Source organism: Vanacampus margaritifer, chromosome 2 (genome assembly GCF_051991255.1).
Source record: "Vanacampus margaritifer isolate UIUO_Vmar chromosome 2, RoL_Vmar_1.0, whole genome shotgun sequence".
NCBI lineage: Eukaryota > Metazoa > Chordata > Actinopteri > Syngnathiformes > Syngnathidae > Vanacampus > Vanacampus margaritifer.
In genome coordinates this window covers 14,563,234-14,581,360 of record NC_135433.1, presented here as the reverse complement: position 1 = coordinate 14,581,360, position 18,127 = coordinate 14,563,234, and the positions used below count along the sequence as shown (strand labels likewise).

The following is an 18,127-nucleotide window of genomic DNA, read 5'->3' as shown; positions in this document are numbered from 1 at the left end:
TCCGGCTTTTAATCTTTATTGACCCTTGGACAATACAGGGAGGCAATTTTAGATGGTTTTTTTTTCTTCCAAAAAATGTGTGATATGCCGATATGTCTATAATGCCAGGACGCATGAAAAAGTTTAAGGCCCCACAAATGAAATGAAACAGGTAATCAGACTTTTTAGTCAGACATAGTTATTTTCGGGGCCATTTCCAGGGCTTGTACTTTTGACAGACCTCTTTAAGGGAATTTGTTCAAAACATCCGCAATCAGAATTAGCTATACAAGAGAGGCAGGTGACTCTTGTAAATGGCCAAAGTTTTTTCACCTACGGCATCTGATGTGGGCAGAAAGCAAAGTTGGATGATGGTTTTGAGGATTTTCCAAGAAAAAACATGATTTAATTTCTGCAGGTTTTACGCTGTGTTGGAGCCAGTTGTCAGAGAATATAGCCATAAGTACTTTAGTTTTGTGTGAAAACTCAAATAATAAATATCATCTGAACACTGCTGTCATAAGCGGTCCGTCCACCTTGGTTTCCGAAATGCCGCAATATCTCCTTCTTAGAAGCGCGGCGCGACAGCTTATCCCACCGTCGTCCTCAGCGGTCCCCCCGTGTTGGCGGCCCTGCTGGATCACATTAACGTCACACACATTGAGGGCGACAGCCTGGCTGCGCGGGGGGGAGGAAGGGGTTGGAACCTGCAGAGCACGGCACAGGTTTGATAAGACCTGCCGACGCACCTATCTCTCGAGGGAAAAAATACTGACTTCAACTGTCAATGCCTCTACATGTGTCGAAAGCTGCGACGAGGTCTTATCAAAAATATTCAAAAAGTAAAAAGGTGGGAAAATGATGGCTTTTGTTTTGGTAGGGTCAAAATTGGTATAGGGTCTTCATTGAACCAGAAATTAGTCTGCTCTGGCATTGTCAAATATCCTTACAGAAAGATGTACTACCACTATTAAGACGCTCATACTATCTTTAATAAAACACAGAAAAAAGTATTTTTACAACTTTTTACAGGCGGTGTGAAATGGATGAGAGTTTTCCATGAAGAACTGTTATGCAATCTGTACTTGACGTCACACCCCTTATAACTGCCACATTGTCATTTTGTGCACTTTTTTCTTTGCTTTTCGGTGTTTGTCGCCACCCACACCAGAGAGGGCGCTGTGGCTGGGTGGAGGTGTGTATATCAGTGAGTAAAGGAAAAGGGAAGGAAGGTAGAGTGAAAAGGTATCATAAAGGTATCATAAAGATCCAGACGTTGACGTCCCAAAAAGGCCGTTAGCGAAGCCATTTTGGCAGGATACAAAGCACGTCTGCCACTTTGAGTAATGGCAAACGCCACACTTTAACAATGATTGACAGCTGTTGTGGACCAGCTGCCACAACGAGAAGAGGCAGAAAAAAAGGATGGAGCATGCTGCAGTCTACCAGAATAGAATGACTTTATGATCATTGCATAAAGTACAACGAAATTGAAGTATACAGTCGTACGCAAGGTGCTAGCAATTACAAACATATAAAACTAATAAATCAGACAATTTAAAAACCTCCAGGCTACCAAAAGAGGAATCAATACGCAGCCATTAGGCAGATGATGTCATCTTTCAGTTGAGTTTTTCAGGTTCTCATCATGCCTGCCAGTTCTCAACCAGGACCGCATTTCCTGTATTAAGATACAGATGGACGTCTTGGTGGTTTTGCTTTTTTAAGAGCGAGTTACGCCACAATTTGTGAATGGATTCTGCTTGCACTAATGTTCGAGCTCTCGCAAAAGCCGGCTTCATTTCTGAGGAGCCGCACGGTAATGAGACTGACTGACAATAATACAATAAAGAGAGGGAACCTTGCGTGTTTGATGGAGAACTTGCCCAGCTGTTTGTTTCAGATACAGAAGATGAGGACTTTGAGTGATTTGTGGATGAGGATTGATAAAAAAATAACGTGAGTACATTGTTAAATACTTCAATAAAGTACGACTTTTGCTCCGCTGCCTTTTCAAAAACATACGCTAGCATGCATGCGAGTACGTTTTAGCGTGAAAGCATGCTACCAGATGTTTTAAGCTAGCGTATGTTTTACCATGTTTGCGCCCAATCGTGTGGTGCACCTTATGTATGTGTTAAATACAGAAATAGCCCTCGTAACTGAGACTGCGCCTTTTAATACCTTATGGTCGTGAAAGTATCGAACATCACCATTTTCCCGCTATTTTGGTCAACTGCGCAATGAATTGTGGGTAATACACTTTGGCTGAGCCCGTGTCAATGCAGGCTCAGCTAAAGTATAGGATAAGGGCGCAAAGAGGGCGTGGCGTAGCGTAGTGACGCTACACTTCGAAAGAACTGGGACACCCTACACACTCGCACAAGGGCGGAAGTGCGAGTATTGGGACAGGGCCTAAGACAGACACAATGTTAAGAAAAAATACAGGAGAAAGATAACAAGCCTAGTTCACTTTTTGGACATTGTACACAGCCAACGAGGTTAGTTTATTTTGTGTCCGTCAATAGTTTTGTGTCAGTTAAATCCAAGTTGCCTTTATTTTCTTTATGCTAATCGTTATGTCTGTATGTGTGTTTTGCTCCAGTTTCCATGGTGGATTTATTGTTTGGCAAGAAGCAATAAAATCAGCAGTCAAAGAAAACCACTTGTGTCTGTGGCTAAAAAAAAGACAAAAAATGTCTGATTTTACCGGCAGCATGAAAGGCATTTGTGATGCTGCTTGCTTGTGAATAATTTTGCCGAGATGCACCCCGGAGGACTCGTCTATTCCACGCTCTTGTCATACGTGTGCCGCAACGAGGCGTTAGCGGTTAAATTCATGGACTACAAACACATTGACCTTTCTGCCAGAGTCGCGTTGCAACACGCAGACTGTCAAATGTCCACCAAAGGCGTGAAAACCACACGTGGCCGACGGGAGGGGGCAATTATCCGGCAACTGCGGCCGCAAAAAAAGCAATTAAAGCTGGAGAAGAGTGTGTGGCGAAGTCCCCGCTGTGGTGGAGCTTTGTCTCAGCTTTGTTGCAGCAGAACCTCGACAAATTGAAGATTGGCGAATAAACTTTTTTTTTTTAAATACGGAACTCAAAGCTGCCTCATTTCATGTCTACTCCAATTTCAGCCTTCATCAACAGTTTTTTAAAATGGATGTTTGAACAAAAAGCTTCGGTGGCTGACTGGTTAGCACGTCCGCCTCCCAGTGCTTAGGACGTGAGATCGAGTCCGGGCTTTGGCCTACCTGGGTGGAGTTTGCATGATCTCCCCGTGCTTGCGTGGGTTTTCACCGGGTACTCTGGTTTCCTCCCACATTCCAAAGACATGCATGGCAGGTTAATTGAACACAATTGTCCCTAGGTGTGATTGTGAGTATGGTTGTTTGTCTCTGTGTGCCCTGCGATTGGCTGGCAACCAGTTCAGGGTGTACCCCGCCTACTGCCCGAAGCCAGCTGGGATAGGCTCCAGCACCCCCGTGACCCTTGTGAGGAAAAAGTGGCCAAGAAAATGGATGGATGGATGGATGGATGGATGGGAATGAACAACCCACAGGAAACACATACCTACTGAGATCTAAAAGCCAGTTTAGCAAGTAGACTAGCGATAAGACTGCTTATCAGTTCCTTGACCACTTTTATGGTCTGATCTATCCACAGGAATCAACATATGTTTTTGGAAGTTATACGGTACAACAGTGCCCTCCAGCGGCCACTATCGGTATTATTCTCAAGAATCCTGCCGCTAGTAATGAATCTGAAGCCTACATAATTCGAGACATAAACGGCTCTATGTACTTGACTGACATCAAGTGACTTCTGTTGTTTATCCTTGTACACAACCTGTATGTCTATCTTAAATGATTGATGTGTGTAACTTCTGCAGCCATTTAAGTGTAGCTAATTAGTAAGCTTAGCGGATTCAATAACTTTATGATCCCGGTAATGTTTGAAATGTGTTCAGAATGATAAATGAAGCATCTGGCTTGTCAATTATTAAATTATCAAATGCTATAACAAAAGCTTGGTCTCAGTCGACCAAGTCTGCTTCAAGCGCACGGAAGAGGCGGGACTTCTACTCCGACCCCCTGGGAAACAAGTTTAAAAGCCAGCGCGTGAAGGAACTTTCGCCTCTTCTTCTCTCTTCTCCTCTCCTGACCATCACCAGAGACGTGGTCGCCAAACACGCTGAGAGCGACCACGTGGCTTCCTTCTTTGGGCCCTGGACTTGAGCCACACCGCGCGCCCCAAAGCGCCCATCTTGCAAGGACTCGGAACCACACAGCGCGTCCCAAAACGCGCGTGTCTGTTCCTGCCGAGAGCCGACCCACCTCCCTTCCGCTCTCTGAATCACGCAGCGTCCCGCCGTCCACGGCTGCTGTTAGGCACCGTGCCGCTGCGCGCCAGCCACCCATTTCTGATCTAGCCGCGCGCCCGAGAAGCCCCGCAGCACCCAAACCAACTGACTGCGGCCTCTCAACCGCGAAAGCATTTCACCACTAACCGGGACTTGTGCCAGCCAAGAACCTGCCGCGGCCTCCACGCCGACGGCCCAGATCGCCTCCAACGGAGTTGTTCTTCAACTGAGGATCGACGCTCGCCGAGTCCCTCTCTCTCCCGTGCACCTCAACCAGTCCGTAAGATTGCAATGAAGGCAGTTGCAATCTGACCATACCACTGGCACGACACTTTGATTCAAATATAAAAGGATGGACAGGTCAAAACACTTCCATCCTTTTTATCTTAGTTCGTTAGGTTGCATGTTTTCTTTTTATCTTTGATTCATATTTTTTATTCCTAACATTAATAAGTTAGGCTGTGATGATATATATATATATATATATGATGTTTGTTTACTAAATAAATTTGTCCGTCCGTCCGTCCGTCTTCTTCCGCTTATCCGGGGTCGGGTCGCGGGGGCAGCAGCTTTAGCAGGGAAGCCCAGACTTCCAGCCACTTCAGCCAGCTCCTCCGACGGGACCCCAAAGCGTTCCCAGGACAGCCGAGAGACATAGTCTCTCCAGCGTGTCCTAAATACATTTGTTGTCTAGAAATTCCATTTCTGACGAATCATTTGTGTTAACTGAGTGGATTATTAATTATCTTATTAAAGCAAAGAACTCCATGATTAACTAAAGTAGCAACTTCAGATTATGAATACTTGATAATAGGATTTTTATTGTTTATTTTGCTCCTACAAACAAGCAAAGTCGAAATGGTGCCCCCAGAGGTTGCTGAGGAAATTACAACTCCCCTCAGTACCGTCTAAATTTCTCGTTCGCCATACGGCAACCCAAATAATCACTACAGCCTATTCATTAGTCATAATTACAATTATTGTTATGGGGAGAAAAAAATGTTTGCCTTTACTGAATTGATGGAACAGTTTTAATAACAACAGCTTATATTTTCAATATTCTGCCAAAAGTGTATTGCTAGCCAGAATCTCAGCCGTACTGTTTGCAGTGTGTGCGTGTGTGTGTGTGTGTGCGTGTGTGTGTGTGTGTGTGTGTGTGTGGTTACAGAATATGGCAGTATTGCCCCTTACCTATGTTAAATGTGGCCCCCGAATAACCATGTTGCTTAATTGCTTAATTATTATAATTTTTATGACAAATAATTAAGTATGAACAGAAGTCAAGGGGAGAAAAATTGTAGCGACCCTGCTTGGGTTAGACTTGAGTTTGACACCTGTGCTTGAGACTACCTCACCAGCAAGTATTTCACAAATGGAAATGATGTTCTCTGTGACCACAAATCAACAAACCTAATTTTGCATGGAGGCGAACACATTGTTATTAAACTGAAAAGTGTGTACTGTTTTATGTATATTTTGTTAAAAAGAGGAGAAACACCGCTGTCATATCAAATTTAAAAAGAAGTGGTTCTAGATGTCATCCCAGAGGCACGCTCTAAGTTGCAAAGAGGATGTTCTGCCCTACCCGTGCCAACAAACTGTTTCGGATGGAGATGTCTTCTGAGACCAAATGTCACAGGTCACCATAAACATAAACAGCAAGCGATATATCAAAAATCGGATGGTTAGATGACAGTGCATGTCAAGAGGTAACAGTCAGTGTCCAATTACTATGATGGAATTCCTAAACTAGCAGGTGGGAGATTCAAGTCCGATGACTTGACTTGAGTCAGACTTAAGTCACCGAGGACTTGGGCTTGAACTGCATGGCCTGACAAATCTGCATTTTCAATATGTGCCATTTGTTTGCAAGCTATGCACCAGTAGGTTTTGACGTGGAGTGCGGATGCAACCGCATGGAGCAAACATTAAGGGAGCTACGGAGATTACCGGGTACTCAAGGTTTGCAAGTCAAATATAAGAGACAAAACAAATACAGCATCAATTTGCTTGCCATAAAACCAACAAAAAACAAAAAAAAAAGCTTCATTATCGTCACCTTTAAGCTCATCGATAACTGGTCAAAAATTAACTTCATGTCAAGTATGTTTTTTGTTTTTTGGCATATTTGGTAGTGTGCCATTTAAAAAAAAACTATGTACAAATAACTAGTGGAATTATAGATACTGATGGCAAAGGGGCTAATGTGCAAAATAGTTTTTGTGACTGAACATGATTGCATGTCTTATGGACTTGTTTAAGCCAAGCAATAACTTGTTTAATTTTTTTAGTGGGGGCTCAACTTGACTTTTGCTAAAGTAACTCAGGCCTTGAAAGTTAATTTTTGAGACTTGCAGAGAAAATGTCCACGTGCACAATTTAATAAACCCGACCACAATTAATCAAATGCAGCACTAAAGCTGATAATAACAGCCAGTATATGCACGACGCATCTTGAGCTGACATAATAACAAGCCTCTTAGGTGAGTTGCTTGTCCTTTAGTGTGACTGGCAGGAATAACAACATTGTTTCCCCCTCTTATCCTCCCTATAATCTTTCAGCTGGCAAGACAGAGTCCTATCCAATACGTGATGGGATCAAAGAACATCGTGTGTGGATGTTAAAAAATGGCACAGACAAATCTAAAGTGAAGGAAAAGCAAAGTGGGACATTTAGAATCCATTTTGCCGCACAATTGACATCATCTTTAGTTAATAACCTATTATACACCCAAACATCAACTACCCTCCATCATCCATCCATATAGAGTGAAACAACTTAGGCGGGCACCAAAAAAGACATTTCCTGCAAAATAAGCATAGGAATTATCATCAATGCAGAAAAGAGCAGATGCAGGACATTATAATGATTATTAGGACGGTTTCACTGCACCTTAGAGACTATTTTAGCTTTAATATTATTGACATTTAACCTGTGAGTGAGGATATTTTCAAAAACAGATAATTTATTGCATTTTGGGGTTTTTTCATCTTTATTTAATTTTGCGAGCGCCTTAAAAGTCTCCTTTGGGATGCTGGCCACTTCTGCTAAAATTGGCTACATCATTAGTTAAACACATCATTCAATTCTATCCCTGAAAAAATGAGTACATATAGTATAATCAATAGTTGTTTCAGTTTTTCCTGTTTTCTGAAAAAAATAACAGGCCATTATTTTCGGAGGGTGACGATATTCAAATGGGTCATTCAAAAGTAAATTGATATTGCACTTGTTTTCTTCTAATAATGTCAGCAACAATAACATAAAACAATAAACATAAAACAATATTTGTCCAATGGGGGGGGGGGGGGACTCAATTTCTAAATTTGGCCCTCACTGAGAACTAATTGTTCACTCCAAATATGCATTGTGGGGTGGGGGAGTGCTCATATTTGATTTTAATTTCGTCCCACTCACAATAGCACAAAGTGACAATGGTTCAATTGTCAATGATGTGTGTGGCGTGTCATCAGTAGAAATGACGACATAGTGAGCAACAATAAATTAAAAGGAAACATAGATTCGTTAAAGAAGGAGATCCTGGAACTGAAGATCAACTATATTTGGATTATAAACATTCACTGCTGTCCGGATCCAATGACAACATTTGCTTCTGTAAGGGAAAATGTTGGAAAATAACAAACTGTGCTCAATTTGGACATTTTCACTTAGAGGCATACTTACTTGTGTTGTCAGGGGCTTAGCCATTAATGTCTGTATTTTGAGTCATTTTATGGGAACAATAAATTTACTGTTATACAAGTTGTACAGCAACAAATTTTCATTCTGTCAAAGTGTCATTTCTTCAGTGTTGTGCCATGAAAAGATTTAATGTAATATCAGCACCAATGTGAGATGTGTACTCACTTTTGTGAGACACTGTGAATAGAACATAAAAAATAAACAGTTTGTGCGTCATTATTCGATGTGGAAATCCAATTAACTACTGCTCCTTCTAGTGTGCCTGCATTGGCGTAGGGAGACACTTTAATGAAGTCATGCCTACAAACCAATAAGAATGGTACTTCATACTACTCTAAGTGACTACAGGATAAATATACGGCTTTGAGTGTTATATTATCCGTCTACATAAGTTGCTCCACCATTTGTGTTCAAATATCGGTTCCTTCTAAAACCACAAATATTGATGCTAACCGTTAGCATGTCAATAGTATTTTGCATATTTTGTTAGCATGAAGCTGAGCGGACTTTCCCAAGGCAAAGCTATGTGGTTGTTTTAAATATACAAGTAATTATCTTTGTTTTAGGCTTAGTTTGTCAGTAAACTTCAACTGGGAGTGATTTTAAACAACTTAAAGCCTCTTTTTTCATCAATTGTAATATTTGCCAAACTACTGATTATTGCTAAGTGAGTTGAAATGAGTTCACAGCCACCACAGCGCGAGCGTGTGCATGTCAAACTAAAAAAAAAACAAAGAAATAAATACTTGGGGTGAATGACTGCTTGGATCTCAAAAAAACTTAGGAGTCGGGTCACACGTATGCAGGCTTGGGGAATAATGGAATACATGTACTGCCGTTACGTAATCGGATTACATTTTTTTCCAACTGCATTCCATTACAGATACAGGAAAAAAACATGTAATCAGATTACAGGTACATTTATTAAAAATGGGGATTACTTCGAGGGATTACAATATCTACGATGAGAGAGAGTGTGAGAGAGAGAGGATGTGTATGTGTGTGTGTGTGTGTGTGTGTGTGTGAGAGAGAGAGAGAGAGAGAGAGAGGGTTTGTTGCTACTGGAGCTGTAGCCTACATTTTGCGGAGGTGGGGACGAACTGACTAGATGTGTCCTCCACACGCGGGCAGTTTGAAAAAGCTTTACGGACAGGAAGAGGAAATGGCGACCGGTATTCACTGTTTGGAACTTACTCGGCTTGCTGAAGGAGCAAAGTTTGAACTGAGAGTCCAGCAGCATGCTACGCGCTGTAGCTTCTTGCTAGCTAGCCCGCTAGCCTACAACCATAATGTGAGTTACACCTTCCAAACAAATCTTCCTCCCACCAATTCATTATTTAAACATCATACACAACATGTAAATGGCTAAACTTGTGACGGTGATAAAGGTTCATTTTGCAGTTCCTCATTGGATGACTATCCATCTATCTATCTATCTATCTATCTATCTATCTATCTATCTATCGCCTACATGTTTTTTAATTGCACAAGGATTTTTGCTATTTGTAGACTGCCCGGGTCCCTGTTACCCGCAAATAGCAGGGGTACATTGTATAGAATATATATTGTGGTGATATTTATTTTTACTTTGTCTTCATGAGCATACTCTGTATTGGAGTAATCCAAAAGTAATCCAAAATAATCCAGTTACATTACTTTAAAATTGTGGTACTTGGATTACGTTACTACATTTTTTAGCAGGTAACTTGTAACTGTTACGGAATATATTTTAAAAGTAACCCTCCCAACCCTGCTCGTATGCCAAAGGACATTTGGATTCAGGTGTCTGACTGCATCAACGAGTGTATACTGTGTGAAGACCCCCGCTAACTGCCATATATTTTCAATTTGAAGGAAGGCGTCCATTTTGCAGGTAAAGAATGAGCCCAGAAAGGTCAGTTTGCTTAAATGTGGCACCATCACTTTGCTGGCTTGGGGCTTCTGTTTACAGCTCAAGCTCGACTAACTTTTAGCTTTTGAGCGAGAGCATCAACGTGGCCTTTTTCGACCAAAACAAATCATCACCCACCCCCGCAGTCTGTCTGTCTGGCTCAAAGAAGAAAAGCTGAGCTCCCACAAATGCATCCAGTGTCCTCTTTAATGTCATTTCACTGCCTGCCTGTGTGTACGTGTGTGTTCCATCGTGATGAAAGCATCCAAAGGTTGACGTAAATGCTGCAGCAAGCAAGGTATGACAAGAATGGGCGACTGAAAAAAAGTGTCCATGTCTTTAAAACAGAAAACATCAAGACGATGTCTAAAGATGAACCTAAGCAGAGCAGGAGATTAAGATAAAGCTCTGGAATCAAAACATCTTTTTTATCGGCAGTTATCCGCCATCTGTCCAGGCGGCTGCTTGATCAGACGGAGGATTTACGTGTGTGTGATTTTATCGCCGTAATAAAGGTGGGTTGATTCATCTGGTCGGATACCTTCTGACTGATACGAGCCAGCAGCAAAAAAAACAGCAAGAGTCAAAGCCGGATTGGACAGAAGTGTTGGTATATGCGGTGTTAAGTGCTATATTTTGGTCTGCTTGGAATTTCTTCTCTTTTTTTTGCCGGCATGAAAAGAACAGACATTAAGAGATTCAGACAAGACCTTTTCATACTGGCCATTGAAAAAGTAATTTCCAGAGTCGTCTCATGTTGAGGAATGGAATGAGGGAGGGTTGAAGATTTGCTGATGCAGCAATTTGGCTGAAAGGCAGTTTGAAAGGAATTAGAGACACTGTCACTCTCACACCTGCCTTACAAAGTGGGATTCAAACTAGAGTAAACGCTTAGCCTCGGTTAGAGATGTGAGCCTTCGGATGACAATTATCATTACATGTGTCACATCAAATTTGTTTTGTAAGTTTAGACGCCCTGAGATCATGTGGCAACCAGTCTTTCAAGGGGGTGAGGCAAGTGAAATTCAGGTATTAAACTTTCCCCCTCTACTGGCGGTTGTCGACATTGCAGTCCTTCCGATACTACGGCAAATTTCGCATATATATATAAATCTCCTGTACCTTACACACATGACAGCAAACCGGTAGAAGCTTATAATTATATAGTGACTTGCTAAGCCGTACTTCTTGACAAGAAGGTTCCAAGCCTTCTCTCGCCTGATAGCAAGATGGTGGTCCGCAAGTATGAAGAGGAAGTGCGGTCAGGTGCGTATGGATGACACGCCGCACAAGCAACACCTGTCGGCCGGTCCTTTCTGAGCATAAGGCTCGTTAGTGTAGCCGACGTGGCCACGCATCATTTACACCAGAAGCTGCCAGGCCTCCCTGGCAATGTCAATGATCCCTTTCAAAACTCCACAAGCTCCATTTTGTATTTGGGAAACACGAACATGGAGGCCAAGATGGACATTATGAGTGCAAATATACAAGGAAAGGTAGAGACGGTATAAACATATAACATATGGTTGCTAAAAAGGTGAAAATAGTCTGTCAGGTTTCCTGACAAATGTTTAGAAATTTGTATGCGAATTTTGTGAAAATGCGCAAAACGGATATGCAACTTTTGCCCGTTTCCATCCGCTCTTCTTTTGCGTATATGCGCCGCGAGATGACGTTGAAGTGACGGAACTTTGGGACAATGGGGAGTTCCAGGTGGGAATGACGGACGGAACGGAAGTAGTTTGTCTTGCTGGCTTCCCTCCCGCATATAAGTGAAGTGTGTCGTTACATTGAGAGCTGATTTTAATCAAGCCATCTAAAATTGCATTCATGTTTTTTTTCTTTAATTAAATATAGAAAGAATTGTGCTTCTTTGTCTTGCCAAACATATCTTACTTTGTCATCCGACATTTATTGTGACTACAAACGCGCGCGTGTGACGTGGTATCGGTCAAAACGTGCGACGTATATCCGGTCTTGTAGTCGCTTATTCGCAAAACCTGTTTCCATCGCCAAAATACGCGTTTTCCTTGTTTCGATACGCTTAAAAAAAACACCTCATCCAAGCGTAAAAAAGTTTTTGCAAATTTGGGCCTTTTTTGAATTTTGGGCGTTTCAATTCATTTTCTTTTTGGCAATACTTGAAAATGTCAATAAAAATAGGTGGATGGAAACCCACCGTGTGTTGGTTTCCACTGCCGCACTGCAGCTACTGTATAAAGCAGCCCAACTACAATTCAATTCAATAGGCCGAATGCATGGATTCTCTTTTATTTCCCTTTTGGCCACTGAAATAGAAATAAGTACTTCCCTTCAAGTTATTACTTCCAAGGCTAAAGCACACACACACACACACACGCCGAATGGCCGACTAGCTGTGCCTTTCATAGATATCTTCTATATAGTCAACATGTGCGCTGCAATTCAAATGGACACATTGGCAGGGGGTGATAATATTTGTCTACAGAGGTGATACTTTCAGGGAGTTGCAATAAGGACACTCCAACACAAAAGGATACATCTGTTTTTTGAGTCTGCCAAAGTCAAACACCGAATTTCGACAAATTAATTGTATGAATTATAGTATCATTTATTCATTAGAATTTTAATTATAAGTTGTTTCATGGTGAATCATCAAGCTGTGCTATTAGGCGACATTCAAACCTTATGATGAAAAATGTATTCAGCTTTTGCAATGTAGCTTCACACATCTGTCTAGTACAGTGGTTCTCAACCTTTGTTCAGCGATGAACCTCCTGGGAAATATTTTTGGGAGACGAGTACCTAATGAATGAAAACAAAAAAGACATAAAACCATGGCTGTGCCATCAGAGTCTGATTTATTCAACTTTAGATCTCCATTTGTAGTGGTATTTCTAGAAGTATTTGGAAATAAAAAATATACAACAACAAAGGAGAATGAAATTATTAATTGTAATTAATAAAGACCTGCACACATCAAAATAATTATCAACATAAAGTATCCTCCGAAGGGATTGTAGTTGTGATCTGTTCTCAAGAAATCATTCACTTCACAACCATTTTAAAGGGGATGTCAACCCCAAATTGTTCTTTACCATAATATGTTCTATGTACCACCACTAGTCTAAACACGGTACAGTGGAACATCGGAGCTTGAACGTCTGGGAACTCGTACAAATCAGACTTCAACCAAAAAATCGTTAAAAAAAATGCCTCAGAGTTTGAACTCATTTTCGGAGTTCGAACACCCAAGCAAAGCGGAATTAGGAAGGAGATTATCGCGCCGTTGTAACTACCGTGACTACTTCTATAAATACTGGCACGAGGACCCCTCTTAGCTGTTCAACAACATGCCTGACGTTAAACAATGCACGCAAGGACCGCTTAGTAGTCTAACAAGATGCCCAAATTAAAATACACAAACTCAGCACTGAACTAAAGCTAGCATTAGCATAGCATTTATCATCCACTGATGCCATCTCAACACACCAAAAAAGGTAAGGTATTTTTATTGTGGCATCGGTATATGGACCGATTTGGGTCGGTACTTCCAAGCACCGATTCACGTCAAATTTAACGCTGCCATGTTTCGGTTCTGAAGCACGTCTTTTTAAATTGTGACTGTGCGGGAGTGGAAGAGTTGCCGATTTTCCATGGCGCACTTGAATGCAACATTATACGTACACCAGCGTACTGACGTCAGCCACTCGCGCAGGATTTCCTCAAACCTCGAGAACTTTCAGACTTTCAGAACTGGGAACAGCCAACTGGGATAAATCCGACTTCCCACCATCCTCGAATGCAGCATAAGAATCTATTTCGTTAAGGTATATAGACATTGTAATTTGGATATACACTGGTGACCAATCGACCATATTTAAAATAGCGAAAGCGTGTGGAAAAATGTAGTGAGCATTACAGACCACGTCGGGTTATATTCAAATGATTCATTTGAACCTAATTATTGTCTTCATGTCATGTCCTCTTCAAACTGTCTTTTTTTTTTTTTGGGCTATGTTTGAGTCCAACGTGGGTTCGAACTTTGAACTCATCGCGCGGCAGGCTTTAAGTTCTTGAAAACAACTGCACAAGAACCGAAGATAACATCAATTATCTTTACTTTAGATATTTACTGTTTAACTTCGTTTCTTGTGTTGTTCACTGCACAGAACTTTGCTTTACACTTTGTTTTTTGTAATATTAATTATACTTCAGTAATTGTAAATTGTTATACCTTTATTTTTGCTATTCCTCTCTGGCTCGTTTGTGTTACATTTAAAATTTTATTAGTTAAGATTTATATATTAAAAAACAATTGTTAAATTGACTTTAAAAAAGATTTTACTGTTAAAAAAAACAATGATGAATATTTATTACAACCCAAATAAATAAATAAATACATTTAAATAAAAATAAAAAATAAAAAAGAGAGAGAGAGTACAAAAGTAGCGTTGAGTACCGGCATCGATTCCCAAGTAAGACCAATTGGAACAGAACCGGTTCAAACTTGAAAGGTACACATCCCTAGTCACACGGGCTGAGGACCGAACCTACAACCTCCCGGTTGGGAGACCACCACACTACCACTGAGCCATGCCTCCCCCGACTCCCACATCAGTGGAATATGAGTTAAGAAAAAAAATCCACCTGTTTTAGCCATCTGAGGGTGTGGCCTTTTGAAACTTGCTCTCAACTGAACTCAACTCTGAAGTCGTTCCTGACCCCCACCCCCCAAACCCCCTTCCTGAGACTTTTTCAGTATCAACTCGTGATAGACTATTACTTTTTTTTTGCCCAGGCAGATTATTGACAACTGGCCCATTATGTAAATCCCTATCATTGCCATAATAAGAATACTAAGTACTAAAGTGTATAATGTCAGCCAGTGGGTGTGCTGGGTCAGCTATAAATAGAAGAAGGTCTACATATGAGGCTTGCAGTTGGGAAATGTGCAGAAAAACAGCAGGCATGAATGAGTTCCTCTTAACGTTCAACACCATTCCCACGTCTCAACACCCGATGAAGATGATGATGAGGATGATGATGATGATTTCTCCTTTTTGCATGCTTGTTTTCATCTGTAGCTCATTTGGCATCTTTGATTCAAGTCGCCTCGCGCTGGGCAACAATGAGGAGTTGCTAAGCAACATGTAAACACTCCCTGCGGTGTATCCCCATTTTCCTAAGCACAAACACACCATGCATCAAGACTTTTTTCAGATTATCGTCAACATCACTTGAACAAACATTCTAAAGTAAAATGGAGTGACAAACATCTGACTTTCAAAGGGAATCCGAGGTTGTTCGGCATGTCAAATTGGGAGGTGCCCAATTTCCGCTCATCATATCTGCCGCTACGAACTCTGACATCATGTTAGCTGCTATTTGAACAGCATTGCACCAAGTTGAGTGTTGAGTGTTAATCTGAACGGCAAGATGAAGACCAAGAAGGCAAAGAAGGAATTGGAAGAAGATGAAGATTTAGATCCACAAATGACAGATTTTCTTTCCTAGTGCAAACATGTCGTCAAGTTGGTAGACTTTCAAACATGTTTCAGGACATAGAGGAAAATCAAATGTATTCATTTTAGGAGGAGTAATATGATATTAACACAAAGCTGACATGAGTAGAGTGGAAAGGAAAAAGAGATGGTAATGTCATAAATTAGGGAAAGTAACGTTGGCCATTTAATAGAAAACAACAACATATTTGTTCAAACAGCAATTGTGATTTGACAGTAGTACATATAAATATGATCCTTGATTGAAAACAAACAAAAAAAATTGCTATCTCTGACCCTATCTTGTACCTCTAATTTGATACACGCCAGGGTTGGGCAATATGGCCCAAAAATAAAATCTCGATATTTTCAGTCATTCAGGACGATTTACGATTTTAATCGATTTCAATCTAATAACCCCAACAAATGTTTATTTAAAGGTTTCATTCATTCAAAAATAACTGTTTATAAAATGTTCGGACAACAATAATGTATACTGATTCTAAATCAGTTTTAACATAAACTTAACATTCATAGTAAGCAAAATGACAACTCACAATAACATCTGGATGTAACAGAACATTAGAACAACAGCTTTTAATACTCCAGAAGTTAAAATGCAATTTAGCAAATTTTCAACGATTCGATTTTCAAAATGACAATTAATCAAATTAATTTGATTTATTGTCCAGCCCTAATACACGCTATAATGAACCAGTGCACCCAAGGAAAAACAACCATTTGTCAGGTAGCGCTGACCTTCGACCCCAGACAAGCACCTTATTTGTAATGGAGTGTTAATATAACACAAAATGTTATCGGTTTGAATTTATTTGTTTGGGCCAGTGGAGGGCGTGGCATATATGCAAATGATCAGAATGGTACCACCTCTGCCTCAATTTAACTCAGGAAAAGCCCTGGAACTCTCAAATTAATAATGCAACAATTTATGCAAAAAACTATATTATAAAAAGGAATAGAAATTGTTTAAATGTCAAATTGTATATTTGTTAATTTGCTGACATAACACTGTAAACAAACTCCTCATGAGCCAATTCTACTTCGAGACGATATTTGAAGTACAAACGGTTTACAAACCAGCAAAAGGCAGCAAACTGCACGTGTAACAAATCCCGCCCCCCAAAAACATTCCGGGATGATCAAAGACTTGAAAGTGGTAAATGATGAGTCATTACAGGCTGCAAAAAAAGTGACAAATGAAGGAATACGTTCTGCTGCTGTTTTCACTTTTATGCAAATATTTGGGTTTATTTACTCCGTCTGCCGTCTCCTTCTTGGCAGTAAGGAGCAGCAATCATCCCGGTGTGTGTGCGTGTGTATATGTGTGTGTATGTGTGTCTTCCTCACGGGCAGCAGTGGGTAATGAGAATACATCTAGAGCAATAACACAAATCTACGCCCGAGCCTGAGCCAAGTGGCAAAACTTGCAGGTTGTTTTTTTTTTTTTTTAAGTCGGTCAACATTTATCTCGCACCTCTTTCCTCCCGTGCCGCAAGATACCGTGCAACATGTGCAGATTAGATGGGTGGAATGCTTTGTACTGTGTAGGGTGGTGGAAAATGAGGCAGGAGAGTGAAAGTGTCAGATGTAATTAGGGCATCATTGTTACCGTATTTACTCAACTGCAAAGAGTGCCAGGCAAATAATTAAGGGTGATGTTATTTTATTTACTACCTGAAAATACAAATTCATCTATTTTTAACTTCAGTTTTACAGATGTTCTGCAGCCAGTGTGTGGTTAACCGTTCTTTTACCCGGTTACTGATTTATTTATTTTTTTTTTTTTGGGGGGGGGGACATTTACTTCCTCTGGCTAAAGCTATAAAAGTATTGCTTTGGTCATGCAACAAAGCTTGGTTAGGACAGACCAACCAAAATTGGTGTGAAAATCCCAACTACTAACTACCGGTATCCTCCAAGTTGGAGGTACGCCCCACCATCAGAAACGGTGTAATTTTTTTTTTTTTCTGGAGAGCTCAGTATTGTTCATTTGACATGTCATCATCATTGCTCTCCTTTTTTTTTTTTGTATGTGGGTGTGTGTTTGTGCGTGTGTGCGTGCGTGCGTGCGTGTATTCATTAGTGCACCTAAAACCTATTAAAAAATCCCATACCGTTCACCTAAACCGAACACTTCAGAATCCAGCCAGAGTCGTGAGGCCGTCAGGAGACCCAAAGGAGGACCAAAGAAAAGAAAGGAAAGTGAAGTCCAGCACCGACCAGACATCACCCACCAGGCCAAAAAAATAAATTAAAAAAAACATTAAAAAAAAAAACCGGTATCATTATTTTGGGAAGCAAACGACCATCATTAAAGGTGTCAATAAATTTTTGGGTGAAAACTCCCTCATTAATATTTTGGTGGGCAATACACCACACCACAATCCAAAATCTAAACCGGGTTACCAAATTGCTCTGCTTTTGTCTGTCTACACAGCAGGTTAGCCCATCAGTGGGAGTTCAGTGTGTATGCATTTTCAGTTGTGTGAATTTTTTTCCCCCAAGTGGTTTTCAAAAATAAAACTAGTGAAAGTAAAAAAAAAAAAAAAAATGATATCATTAATTCAAGTTTATTAATTTTGACATTAATGATGGTTAAAAATAACCCTGTGAGAAATTCATAATAAAGTCAAAGGTGTATTCAAGGATTTTTTGTCGCTGCGTCTTCCGGGTTGATCATCT

At 40.7% G+C, this 18,127-nt stretch overlaps 1 protein-coding gene across 1 annotated transcript in view; it reads right to left on the bottom strand.

Annotated features, from left to right (window-relative positions):
- The window catches only part of asic2 (acid-sensing (proton-gated) ion channel 2), a 212,067-nt gene that overhangs the window by 147,645 nt on the left and 46,295 nt on the right, over positions 1-18,127 (bottom strand). The gene's annotated exons all lie outside the window — the stretch shown is intronic.